The following is a 12,871-nucleotide window of genomic DNA, read 5'->3' as shown; positions in this document are numbered from 1 at the left end:
TTCTCTTTTTCATGTTCTACCAACTGATTGCTCCCTGTGCAGTCCAGGACATGCTTAAGAAAATGTACCTTTTGTTCTGCTTTGATGGAGAGTGAGCACAAAGCATTAGTCTGTCTGATGAAATGGGATTGAACTGTTGCATAAATCCCCAAACAATGGTAAATTCCACCTCACTGGAAAAATAAATAAATAAAAAAGCATCTCATTAGTTCTCTGCTGTCATTTCCTGCCAGGTTATCAGCTTTAGAGCACTCCTTTGATGTGTCATATAGCTGTTTTTAAAATAGGAAGAAATGATTTTGGAACTTTGGAAGAATGCTGGCATTTTTCCTTTAACAAATTAGAAGCTGAAGGAAGGCATTTGGAAAAAAAAAAAAAAAAAAAAAAGTGTCTCGTCTCGCCTCCCCGCTCCATCAAAACGCTGTCCTTTAGGCAAGATCTTTCAGGGATATACTGTCTACTGACTATCATCATTTATACCATAGAGAAGCAACTATGAAAAGCTGAGACAAACATTGTTTCACCAGTCTACAGACTACTGTAAGTATTAATATGGTCATGTAAAGATTCCTAAAATATTGTAATAATACTAACAAGATGATAGTAGCATCTGGTAGTGACTTACATCTCTGAGCCACCAATGTCAAAATTTTCTTGTTCAGACAGATGGATTTCATAAAACTGTTATAGTCAGACAGAGAAAATATAGTAGCTGCGATTCTTGTGTTGCTCCTGTCTAATAAGTCTGAGCTTTGAAGAAGTCATTGCATGATTATTTTGATTTAAAGGAAAGAGAGGTCGTATTTTCCTATATAGAATTGTGTCTATTGGGGGACATATTATTTTGTGCTGGCTGTATTTAGGGGCCAAAACAGTCTTAAGACAGTATTGATTTAATTTTTCAAGTATGGTTTTGGTTGCAGTCCTTTATTAATCAGAGTGGTCACTGGAGCACTAACTGTTCTCATTCCTGAAAACAATGTTGGCATAATTGGTTCACTCTGACTTCAGCCTACCTTTTTACACCCATGTGTGAGTCCTGGGTAACACAGTCTGAAAGGCAAGAGAGCCAGCTCACAAGCTGTCATTGTACCTAAGGAATATACAAATCACAAACAGTAAAGCCTGTATGTGTATGGCAATAAATTACCCAAGCATCATTCAAGCTGCGTCTTTTAGCATCACTAGCTGGCTGGCAAAAAAAAATATAAAAAATAAATAAAAAATAAATAATCTGGGAACATCTATCTCTGAGATGTTACTGTGGCTGATGGCCATGAATGGGCATGGGCTGTTGGATGGGGAAGCCAAATATGCCACGGGCTAGACAGCTGGGGGGCACAGGCTAGACAGCTGGGGGGCAGGAGTGGGGATGCTAGAAAGGACAAATGGACTTGGGGGCATGCTGGGATGGACAAATAAGCAGAGGGAAAGCCCACCACAGCCCTGAGTGAACTCAGCACCTCCTAAGTAAGCCTCCTGACACAGGTTGCTTGTTCCAAGATTGTTTTCCCCATAGCTAGGTGAGATAATAAGGAGCCAGCTTTCAGCTGACTAAAACCCAGTCAAGTGTCTCTCCTGTTCATTCCCATTGTGCTTTGCATTCCCCTTCTGTATTTCCCAGCAGAAGATGTAAGAGAGGCATAATATAAATAACACTGCACCTGTGGTCAGGAGCCCTGCACCAATTTGTAAGACGCATGAACCGTTGTGGTGTGATTCACTTTCTACTGAGCATTTGTTCCATTTATTCTGTTCGTTTTCCTGTGCAGTTAACTTTTAACAAGAGGGAACTCTTTTGAACAAACCCCTTGTTCATACATTTTAGTACTTTCATTTATCTCCTCATGCCCGCTGTGAATAGGAAGCCTTAAGATATTTCATTAATGAGGCATGTGAAAATGAACCAAGTGGACAAAGCAAGCTATTAATTGATTTTCATGTTTGTTGGTTATCAGCTGTGTGCAAAATTGCTCAGACAGATTAAGAACACATTTTAACCTTATCCCAAGCTCTAACTGCCTGATACTGGAAGAAAAGGTATTTAGCAGCTTCTGTAACATGCACTGCTCAGCAGTCAGCTGTGGGTCAAGAACAGTACAAGAATCAAGGGCTTTTGGCTCTCCAAGCACAAGCCACTAACACTCAGCCAAATGGGGAATTCTCACTTGCAAGAGCAGAAGGAGTGCTTGTAATCTCAGGCATGCAACTATCAGCAAGTAGCTTTTCATAGTAACATTTGAACATACCTTTCAATGTATAGTGGACGGAGAAAAACTACAGCAACACTCCTGTGTGGGTTAAAAGGAGACATACACTTCAGTAACACTAGTTTTCTGAATGAAAAGACCCAGAGACTTGTGAATAGCAATTTTATCACAAGAACCTAGGAGGGTCACTACAGCTGGCAGCAGCAGTACACACAGCTCAGCCCTGTGTCTGACTGCAGTCCATGGTGGATATGGGGGCAAAGGAAAGGATGCTCTGAACAGGCTCTCACCCCACACTGAGCAGCAGCTAAAACACTGCCTGAGCTATGCACTGTGTTTTGCACCACTGCAGGCATAACATTAAAAAATGGTGTTGTTTAAATGACCTGAGAAGTGTATATAGGTTATCCATCTGAGGACTAATTGGTAACATTGCATAAAATCACAGAATCCATTGATTTCAGAGCTCTTTTGAATTTCCTGTTTATGAGCTATTCTGTCTGGAGCAGCCTTGGTGCAAGTTGTCCCAAGTTTCACTGATTTATGGGTCTATTCCCGTGAGTGCCAAATGCCCTCCACTCCTAGCTAGTTCAATGCAAGTCAAAGTCACAAGCCACCAGCAGAATTCAGCTGCTAATCCCAGTCCCTGTGATCATTTGTTTTCTTATTCACTGTATGATTCACTCCCTTGCCTGGATTTCAGAAAACTGCTTCTGCTGTTCATAGTATTCTATCTCCTGAATGACAGACACAAAGTGTCTCAGCAGCTCATTTCTCCCCATTGCACACCACTTTTAGAGTACTGATCAGACCTGCAGATCTTTCGCTGCCTAGAAAGCTGTTCCTATTTCAAATCTGTTTGGATACTGTTTTCAACCTCTTGAACATATGTAATATTACATTTTTAGTTGGTATCTGCTAGTGTATTTTATTTGCCTTGAACAAATGCTCCAGTACAGGTCCCTATTCCCCTCTTACTGTAGGTTACAATTTAATGAACTTTAATAAGCTTAGATGCCGAGATAGATAGATAGATTCTGCTTTTTACGTTTAATATAATGTGTTGCCATGGAGATAAGTTCTTCTGTATATGACAAGTGGCAAAGAAGCCAATGAAGGTATTGCCAAAATAGTTCAAAGATTGGAAAAGTGACATTAAAAATCTTTTTGCCAGTGAACTAAATTATTTATTTTGCTTCTCTTCTTGCTGACGTGTTTTATCTCTTCTTCCCTTTGGGACCATACTCTAATATCTCTACTCCTGCTCTCAGGACAGGCAGACATGTCTCTTTGGAGCCCATCCCAGTTCTGCTCTGTGAACTGGATTATGTTACTTAGAGATGTAACTAGCATGTGAGCAGCCCTCATCAGCAAAGTCTGAAAGGCTTTTCTTCATCATAGACCCATTACTGGGGTTTTTCCTGATCCCTCACCCAGAAGTTCACTGTGCAGCACTGCAGGGATTGTACCAGTTGGGATAACTCATGAGCTCATCTCCTTCTAGGATATTCAGCATCGTAATTTTAGCTTGTCCTTGGTACTTCTCTGAAGCTTTGCACCATTGTGTGAGAAACTTTATTGGACTAGAAATATGGGGCTTTAAAATTGGGGTTTTCTAGTTTAATCAGTTAAATGGATTGAATAATCCATTTAAAGTATATGCTTGTCAAGGCAGGACAAGATTATCAACACTATACATGTGTTCAGACGTACAACGAAGCACTGGAGTTAGTGTGGTTCTCTCTTGCCTCATTAAAGCACTTGGGAGCACTGCCACTGATTTAGTCCCTCACACAGAGTAAGAGCTGTGTGCTCAAATAGCACAAGATAAGTTAGTATTGTCAGAAGTGGAAATAGTATGAAATGTTCCTGCAAGGGCTGTGGGTTTCTGCACCAATCATTACCCTGGCTTGCATCTTACATCATTAGTGCATCCATACCTGCACCATTTATTTGGTTCCATGTAAGGATGGAGTGAAATTCATGTCTGTTGCATAACTACCAACATTTTTAAGGAAAGTTCTGGCTGAGAGTCAGACAAGTGGTAGAGTTTTAGAGAAAAGGACAATGAACCATTAGACTAGGAAGACTAAAATCCCCTCCTGCCTGGGAGGCAAGCTTACTGCTCTCTTTATTGAACATTAATTCACAGATGTTTGATTTTAAATATCAAAGACAAACATGTTTGGGTTGCAGTGAAGTGCTCCTGTAACTACATAAAGCATATTTTTCAAAATTTCAGGATTTTTGTGCTAACAGTGATTCAACTTATAGACAGTTTACAAAGTCTATTTTGGTTTTGTGTTGTTTATTTGTTTTTTTTAGCTGAATATTGGATACTTCACATTCAGTATTCTTCTAATCAGCAGAGTAATTCGTTACTTACCTCAAAAAATATTACACTCTTCCCTAGCTTGATGATCTAAGTTATATGGAAAATTCATATCCAACTTAGTTGCTCATTTATTCTGACCTCCAGAAAGAATGTAATTTGGCTAATTAATTTGGCTAATATAACCACATGGTTTTATTATTTATTATTTTTATTTATTTCAAAGTCCTGTTTTTAAATTTTTATTAAATCTAAAAATTTGTCTTAAATCTAGGTGTATCTTAGAAAATCCAAATTCAGAGTAGGGGAAATGAAGCAAAGTAGTCAATGAAGTTCTTAATTTCATGTGTCAAGAAAAGCACTACTCTTTGGTGTTTTCTGTAAGAAATAAATGAGAGAGATGAGTACTCAGGAGTCAGGAGGCAAGGACAATAGGATGGGGCTGTATCATGTAAGAGGGAAAGCAGAACATTTCTGATCTTTGCATTTAATAGTTCATGAATATTTTTTGCTTAAAATTAATTAGTCCCATGAAAACTCAGTTGTCCCCATTGGCAGCTACTCTGCCTAGCTTTCTTCCAGTTGTATATGTTCACATTTTTGAATTTGTTTTGATTTTTCAAGTTTGAATGTATCAGTTCAAACTACTTAGTCTCACTTGGCTTCACACTAGAGCTATTAAAATTCCTGTCATTATTTCTTTGCCATAAATTGGAAGAGATGTGGAAAATACTCTGTGAAACTGAACTGAACTTTTAAAAAGAATTTGCTTATTTCAAAATTTCTTGTGAATATTTGACATATATATATGCATATTTAAATGGTATAAAAATGTGGAGAAAAATATTCTGAAAACTGCACCGAGCAATGTCAATGTGCCAGAGTAAATCATGTTTAACCATTCCAGAATCAACCACCTTAATAATGAAGCTGCATCCGACTATGACAATGCCATGTATTGAGAGGATTCTCATTTCAGAGTTCTTTTGTACTCATTTTGAATTATAAGACAAGGTGTATGTCATAAAACCATCAAAATGCCAAAATGGTGGTTGGAACAAATTTCATGAGGTCTCTAGTCCAATATTCCAGTTGAAGTGGGCCTGTGGCCAACAGTGGATTAGGTCAATAGAGATGACCTATTAGCCAACGATGGAGCCTCCACAACCTTGTTCTGCCACCTTTTCTTACCAAGGAGAATTTCACTCTGTCACCTTTGCAAGTCCCCTTCAAGTAGTCATAGGCTGCTACTAGATTACCCCTTAGCTTTCCCTGCCCCAACCAACAACCGCAGATGTCTAGGATCCTGTGACCTAGACCCTGGACCATCTGAATAGCCTTGAGCTGAACTCTGTCCTGTTTCTCATGATAACGCTTAAATATAAAATAAAACAATGTTCCATATAAAGATTCACCAGCACCCTGTGGAGATGGGTAGTAACTATCCTGACCTGCTAGCTGCATGTTTTGGTTTATTTGCAATCAGCACACACTGTTAGCTTACATTCAGCTCAATGTCTATCAGTACCCCAGGTCCTGTATAGCAGGGCTGTTGCTCAGCCACTCACTTCCCATTGGTAGTCCTGCCCAGCACATCTCATTGAATCCCAGGAGATTCTGCAGGTTTTCCAGCCACTGTTTTCTCCAACCATTACCTGTTGGAGGATAAGCCACTACCCCTATTTTGGCATCATTTATAAGGATACCATTGTGTCTCATCATCCTGGTAGAAGAAGATATCAAACAACATAAGCCCTGAAGAAGTCCGTGGGATATTTTCACCAAAGAACTTAATGTCTTGCAGTCCTCATGATGTAGTACAATAGCTTTATTTCACTTTGCCAAAAGAGTATTAAAAAAAAATAATCATGTAAATGAAAGATTCCTAATACCCTTTTACATTAGGGTAGAATCGTTCTTCATATAATTCTTCTGAATTTAGAAATGATTTTTATCCTTATTTGCATGAGTAGATAATCTGTTCTTTCACAGTTTAACAATAGTAATCAATATTATTAGAAAGGTTTCACTTTTGTATTGAGAAGTCATAACTTTGAAAGAACAGAATTGATTTTTTTAGAGCCCTGCTAACTAATAAGCACCATAAGTTTCTTGTCATTTAAAGAAACTCCTGTTCTTGCAGAAGTCCATCTAGGTACAGAAAAGCTTCTGTGAAATGTTATTAGTGTTTAAGAAAAAGCACTGGGTATTCGTCAAGAGCTTTACTGCTAGCAAACTACAGGTGTTCACTTCAAATCTGGGCACACCAGGTATTTTAGTATTCATCCTGTACTAAGAAAATGAGCTGACAACTAATTATCTGCACAACTTCACAGAAGTGACTTATGCCAACTCCAGTTCAACACCATTGAAGTGAATATTCATCATATCTATTTTGAAGTACCATTTTTCAGAATGAGACACAAACAGATCAGACTGGGAGCAAATGCAAGTCTGAATGAAGCCAGAAATTACAGCACACACTTCCCTTGTGCTTATAGAGTCAGCAGACTTCCTGCATGGGAAGGTTGAAGCTCACATTTTCTTTATTTTTGATAAAGAGAAGACTTAGATAATTAAAGCCTATTGGTAAAAATGTCTCTTTCCACATATCAAAAAATGAGGAAAACTTTTCTTCTCAGAAATGCAGATGGAGTTCAGCTTCACGTCAGGTCATGGACATGCAAACCCAGACCTACTCCTTAGACAGGAAGCATCTAGGAAGTTTGGCCAAGTCTCCAACATTACTTGCAAGAGAACTCAGACTTTCTTGCTGCCTTTGTGATTATAATTTTGCCAATAATATCCCTCCTCTGCTCCCAGGGGAGGATGAATCTCCCCCAGTTGAGTACAAACAAAGTTGTCTACGCTTCTTTAGATTTCTCTGTTTCTCACTCTCTTGTCTCTCTCTCTCATACACATCCTCATCACTTTCTAGGAGCAAGCATATTCTTGACATTTCACTAGTAGCAAACAGGGAAAGAATCACCTTTGTCTAAAACTGTCTTTTAGATAGGTAACTAATGTGAAGTGTTGACTGCTTATATGTCAGATGAATGTGTTTTTCTAAGGGTCTTGGAGAGAGAGAACACAAACCTGAAGGGCCTGTACGATCCTGTAACATTTTTTCATTTGTTTCTTGCTGTTTGCTGATGACAGCAAAAAGAGACCGACTTGATGCTTTAACTAATACAGTAGCCATGAGACAGTTTTACTCTAGTTTATTAAATCTTCTGGCAGGTTGCATATGTGGAGGGAGTCTCTTGGAGAATGAGCAGGTGGACTTATCCATCGTTGTTTAGAGTTGGCTCAAGTCCTTTTGCAGAACCATTGCCATGTTGTTATCCTGAATAAGTTGGTAGCTCGAGGGCTGGACAGTCAATCTATATGATATCTCCCAGGATTCACTTTCAGTCTCTTTGCTGTTTTATATCCACCTGCTTCCTTTTGGAAATGTGGTTAGGCTGTAGGACCAGAGCTGTCACTGTTCTGTCAGTGATAAATAACCAATGCGCTTGTCATTCTCCCTAGTCGTGCCATGAATGCTTCATGTTGCCCTTAGCAGCTGTTCTTTGATAGAAAACTTGCAAACAAACTCGTTAGAATAAAAATCTCATCAGAGGAGGTTTAGTAAATATCTCCAGTCCCATCCTCAGGATTCAGTCCAAGCACAGATTCTTTGGTTTTAGCAAATACCGTGAGAAAGCCTGGAACACTTCCCTTCCACTAAGTCTAAATGTCTTCATTAAATATCAAAATGTAGAGTGCCAACTTCACCCTAAAAGACTAAGTATGTTTGAGGCATCCATCACATGCAGTCCCATCTCAGTCAGCTGCTCAACCAAACCAGCTGGAGCCAAACACTGTGGGGGGCCAGCCTGTGGGACTGGGGCTGCAGTCTCCTGGGGAGGGTGGCACACTGTCCTGGGCTGGTAGCCATCAGCAGAAATGCCTGTCCTCAGACTACCCAAAGCAGTGCCGAGCAATCAAGCAAGTTGCCAAAGCTTTGGAATCATTCCTCAGCTTTGTTTCTTGTGCACCTGAGTGGCTGGAACTGTTTTAGGGTTTCAGAAAATTATTATAGAATTTTTCTGTGCCAGAAGTGGAGGCTTTCTTACATTTTTGTTTGTTTGTTACCTGTATTCTGATAGTAGTTGTCACTACCAAGTAAAGAGTTTTTAGACAGGAGAGGTGGAAAGAAAAGTAACATTACTGACAAGATCAAGCAAATCTGGAAGAATACAGCACAATGATTTTGATATACATCCTGCACCATGCATATGTGTCCTTCATGCTCTTATAAACCATTTTATCCAAATACCACATTTGTCCAGTGCCCGCTAGATAAGTAGAATTTTCTGTAGTTTTCCTAACAGCAATAGATTATTACTTATCCTTGTCCATATCTTTGAAAGAGCTTCCCTCATAAGCATCAAAGCAAACTGTTCATGCATTTGGATCACAACAAAAGGCTTATGAGCCATCTTCCCTTCCATTTATGTAGGTTTTACTTTAATATCTAGAGAGTTACCCCTATTTTCAGAGTAGTAATCAAAAGGATTAATCTTCAGCCTAATTTTGCTGCTCCTCTTTTACCTGATAAAGTTTTCTCATTTCCCTCTGCTTAAAAATAATGATTGTAAGCCTTTACTCCCTGGAGTAGCTCCTATAAAAAAAGTATTGCTTAGTTTTTCATACAGATGTCATCCTCCTGATGAAGTCTGACAAGGCAATTGCAATTACTGGAATGGAAATGTTTCAGGAATTGTATTTGTTTGGCAAACATCTTAAAAGAAATTAGTGAATGTTAGGTCTGATAAAAGGAGCTATGAACAGTACCAGGAAATGAACTCTGTTATTTATCTACCAGGCAGCTACAGACTGGTATGTCTCCATGCTGACCTGCAGGGATTGCTCCTGTGGGTGATCTCCACAGGCAGTCTCCTCAGCATGTTTCTCATGGTTTCTGTAATCCAACTGCCTGCTTGTATTGGTTGTAGCACTACTTTATTAAGGTACACTTTAAAAAGGTGATGAATTGAGCTGGGAATGGGCTCCCGAACTTTCAGGGGAATATCCCCAAAGTGTAGCTCCACTGGAAACTATCAGGCTTTTCTTGATGTGCATGAGGAGGAAGATAGCTGAGATTATTGGTATTCTCCCTGCCATCAGTAACCACCCCTTCTGTGACTTTTAGTTATATTCTTAGTCACCAGGAGGTTACTAAGTCTGATCTCACTCACAATGCTTTCATATCAATGTAGCTCTGTTGAATTTTCTTTCACAAGAGTGTGAGAGAAAAAAATGATGTATCAAGGAAACATTTTACTCTCTCTAATCACAGAAAGGTTATTTTTTTATATAATAATGACATAAGCAAAAACAAAGAGTAGAGTAGCTGAACATTCAGTAAAAAATGAGGCTTGGGATGCATAAAATTTCTTTTAGGCAAGCTCAGGCTAATTTTATGAACCGTTCACCCAGCTCAACTTTCTTTTTCTGTCTCATTTTCCTTACCAGCTAAAAACAAATATAGCAAACATCAGTAGACCTTGAAAAACATATTAAAATTGTGCACAAGGTTCCTCCTTTCTTTCAATATATCTCAGCTAAACTGAAACACCGCTATATTTTTAAGATGACAGCTTTCAAGAAAATATGATATCAAGTTTAACTTTAAAAAAAGACTATATTTCAGTTCAGTCTAAGAAACATATGCAATGATATACTCCAGAATACATTGTAAAGAACTATTAGAAGACACCTTTGAAAACAAAATCCAGTATATCAAGTAATTTCAAGCTCTGCATTTGTGTTGCTTGTCTTTACAGGTTGTTAATTAATAAAGTTATAAAACACAAAGAACCTACAGATAAAGGCATTCATAATGGAATGTATACGATTACATTTGTGTGTACTCATTTCTTTTTTTTATTACCACTTTCTGGATATGAGCTGGCATTTCCATCCCCAGGAACAGAAAGAGTTTCAAATTAATTCCATAGACCGCAGCAACAGGCAGGCAACTCCAGTGACTTTTCAGTACCAGTACCAGTAGACGTGACATGGGCTTTTGTGTGGGGTGGATCTGAGTTAGAAGAGTAGATGCTATTACTTGTTCCCCAAATTCATCAGTGTGCGTAGCTGGGAGTTTGACTAGACTTTCCAGCTTTCAAAGGCTCTTCAAAATATACATCTGTGCCCTGATCCGCTGGATAGTTTTGTTTCTGTACCTGGGTCGCCTCCAAGAACAAGGAATGAAGCTGCCTATCTTAACCAGGTAAGCAAACATCAGAGAGAGCAATGAGCAGGAGCTGTTTGAAGTCATTAGGAACAGTTGGTGGAGCAGGCTCAAAGCAACCCCATTCTGGTGTCATTATCAAGATACAGGGGTTGTTTCCCCGAGACTTGTTGATAGTCTTCAGTGATGCAAGTCACTGTGTGTTTTGAAGGAGAGGTCCAAAGACATAGGAATTTCATAGGCTGATACTCTGCCATGAAACATGGATTAGTTACAGGAAAAACAGGCCGTATTCACTAGCTCTCGCACCTTGAGAAGGGATTTTGTAGAAGGCTGCAAGTTCTGTGTGGTGACTCAGACTCTGCTGGATTTTGAGTGCTTTGCTATTGTATTTCTTTAGTATTTTCTTTATTTGCTTTAGTATTTCACATTTGGATTCACCTCTCATAGCCAAAAGATCATGAGGGATGTAACAGGAATGAGACATGCACCCACCTGGTGCCACCAACTGGTATAAGTACATGAAAGCTCATAGAAGTGGTTTGATTTACATTGTTTGGAGATTTTGTTCTAAAAACAACAACCTTATTAAAATTAGGACAGATGATACCTGCTGAGCCTCATCACAGCTGTTGTGCTGCTTATATATGAAGACAAACTTCATTTCCTTAAATGAGAAAAATGAACACTCCCCTGGGGCTACCCAGCTCCTTGGCAGGATCCAAATCTCTGTCTGTCCTGCCTGAAGCTCAAGGCAGCCTGTCTTTACGGGTAGTCAGTGCAAAATTGTAATCTTCATGTTTTCTCTGTCCCTTTTCTCTGTTCTCCCATCTGCAGAACAGAAAGAAAGAGAGAAAAAAAAAAAAAAAAAAAAAAAAAAAAAAAAAAAAAAAAAGTTTGCCAAGAGTCACCTTGTGCAAAGTTTCCATTTTTTTTTCTGATTTTGGCATAAAAAGATCTCTTTTTTCTAAACTTCTTAAAAATTGAAAACCTGTCCTTCCAAGAAAGGCTGATATCCAGCCCTTCTGTCTGAATGAAGGTGTAAGTCATTCTCTCTAACTGAAAACTATTCATTAGCTACTGTGTTAACCAGCTAGAAACATAAGTTTGGGGTATTAATTCTTGCAGATGGTTGCTAAAAGCAAGCATGATTTCATTTCATTTCCAGAAAGGTTTGTATTTGTTTTTTCTAGAGCAATTCAGTGAAAAATGTGACAGTATCATAAGCACTGAGAGGCAGAGATTTGATAATTCAAGATGCAAGGTGTTTCTACTAAAATTTACTAAAATATGGCTTTGACTGATATCATGACTGAAAACCACTACAGCTGATTGCATTTTGATGGTGTCTGTGAAATGGAAGGCCTAAAGCTTCATATCATCCATCATATAGAGATATTTACTTTACTTCAAGTGTTTTAATTCATATGAAATGGTTTGCCTGGGTGGACTTCTGTTGGAGTACCAACATTCTGCATGTCGTCCCAACTTGGAGCTCATTGGAGAAATGCCGCATTGTCCAGGTCTGATCCGTTACAGAAGTTCTAAGTTTATTTTATGGCATTTAATGCAAAATAAAAGGCTGATAGACGTGGTGTAGGCAACTCCTCCTGTCTTCTCAAACACCTGCATTGAAAGAGATGTCGGGACATCACTTTGGCAGTTATGTTTTCCACTTGGTTTGATATTAGTGATGGCTGTGGACTGGAGAAAAATAAGTACGAAGTGTCTTTTCTGCAGTCAGAGTTCAGCTCTAATGAGAGTATTTGGTTATTGAGTAATAAGATGCTGTTAATGAAACCTCACTCGTGATCCACTAAGGACTTTGCCATTCATGTTGATGTTTATGTAAGGGCTTAGATGACTACACTGATAGGCCCAAGACAAGCAGGAAATGTGAGAGTGCAAAGATAAGATAATACACGTTCCTTGTTCTTCTGCTATATTATATCTCTAATAAATTGTGCAGTGCTATTTATTTCATTTGTGCCTATTATACACAAGATTGTGATAGATTACTGATGTCTCTTATAAATAGTACGCAGACAAGGCCAGCCTTAGACACAAATTCAAGGGATTATTTGGGAC

At 38.8% G+C, this 12,871-nt stretch overlaps 1 protein-coding gene across 3 annotated transcripts in view; it reads left to right on the top strand.

Moving 5' to 3' along the window:
* ADARB2 (adenosine deaminase RNA specific B2 (inactive)) overlaps positions 1 to 12,871 on the top strand; it is a 310,817-nt gene that overhangs the window by 74,492 nt on the left and 223,454 nt on the right. Inside the window, exon 1 of one of the 3 annotated variants that reach the window (XM_084507933.1) lies at positions 454 to 540. The exons of the other annotated variants lie outside the window; for them this stretch is intronic. The gene's annotated coding sequence lies outside the window, so the exon portion shown is untranslated. Of the gene's footprint in view, positions 1 to 453; positions 541 to 12,871 lie in introns of those variants that run through there. 3 annotated transcript variants of the gene reach the window in all.

The sequence above is a fragment of the Aythya ferina genome (genome assembly GCF_964211825.1).
Source record: "Aythya ferina genome assembly, chromosome: 2".
Classification (NCBI taxonomy): domain Eukaryota; kingdom Metazoa; phylum Chordata; class Aves; order Anseriformes; family Anatidae; genus Aythya; species Aythya ferina.
Note: the sequence above shows the minus strand (reverse complement) of the source record. Positions and strands in the feature narration are given on the sequence as shown.